A 1,370-nucleotide genomic window follows, 5' to 3' on the forward strand; every position below is an offset into this window, starting at 1 on the left:
CGGTCTTCCCATCACTACGAGCTACAAAGCTAACAACAACAGCTAATTTAGGGCAAACATGTCATGTCATGTGACCTCCGCAGCGACTGATTTACCTGCCGAATTTATATCCGTTTAAACGGGTACCAACCTCTCCCCAAGGTTACCACATAGGATGCTTCCAAAGAGGAATCTTTGGCTTGTGTTGGAGATTTGTCATGATAGTTGGTGTTTCGCCGTAGTGCATTATGGTCTTTGTCAGTTGTTTTTCTTTGTTATACAGAAGACTTAAATTGTGATTCATAACAGGCCACTTTTCTCCGAACTATTGGTCAGATGATGTAACGTAATTTAGTAATATAAGACTCTTTGTTTTACAACACTAAAACACTCCATTGTTACATACTGAAGCATTCTAGTTGCACCTGACGTTCATACAAAAAAAGTATTAAATGTCATGACACTGCTAAATATTACTGTATCTGCAATTCTATATTCCATAATGTTTAGGTGTATTGTCTGTTTAGGTGTAGGACTACAAGATGATGTCACATGAATTTCGAATCAAATTACATTTTAGTTCATTGTTAGTTTTTAATCCATAGTCTGATTAGAAGATCGGAGTCTGATGACGATTCAATCTGTGCACTAAATCTAGATAACCACTAGGCGTCAGTGTTCCCCAACACTGTGCTGTATCAATGGGTCAAATATTGTTTGTTGCAGAACATGTAGTGCTGTTGCCAAACGAGCGAGAACGCGAGTGCTATAATTGGTTTAATAAGACAACACTTTTTCTGTTCTTTCTTTTTTTTACAAGAGAAGATATGTTCACTTTACCTTGCAGTAACAGTGAGTCAATGTTAATCAGAGACCCTTACACATGCTCACTTTTGTGAAACTTCATTTCAACAACAATGCAGAAGTGAGTGATTTGCATTCTCGTCGAAAATGTGAGAATGCTGGATAGTCAAGCGTTTAGCCTGGAGCACAATCATGACTGCAAACCATTCAGATGAATGAAGGATTGGAAAGTGAACTACTTGTCATTGTGAAACAGCACACCACTGCACACATCGGAATGTGACCTCTGCTTTTAACCCATCACCAAAGTCAGCAGGGGGCACTTTAAGCTAGGTAGGTAGGTAGGTAGGTAGATAGATACCACCCCCAGTGTGTCAGCACCTCAGTGGTAACTGGTGGACTCGAACCTTAAGCCTTCCGGACCCAAGTCCGCTTCTTTAACCACTAAGCAAAGGAGGAACATAATGAACTGCTATGGGGGTTGGAAAGGAGAAAAGGAGGGGGGGAAGGGAAAAAGAGGAACAGAAAATTGAAAGAAGGCAAATCAGAGCTGGAATTTTTCATTTATTGTTTTTTAATTTATCATG

The sequence above is a fragment of the Cynoglossus semilaevis genome, chromosome W (genome assembly GCF_000523025.1).
Source record: "Cynoglossus semilaevis isolate Cse_v1.0 chromosome W, Cse_v1.0, whole genome shotgun sequence".
In the NCBI taxonomy this organism is placed as follows: Eukaryota; Metazoa; Chordata; class Actinopteri; order Pleuronectiformes; family Cynoglossidae; genus Cynoglossus; species Cynoglossus semilaevis.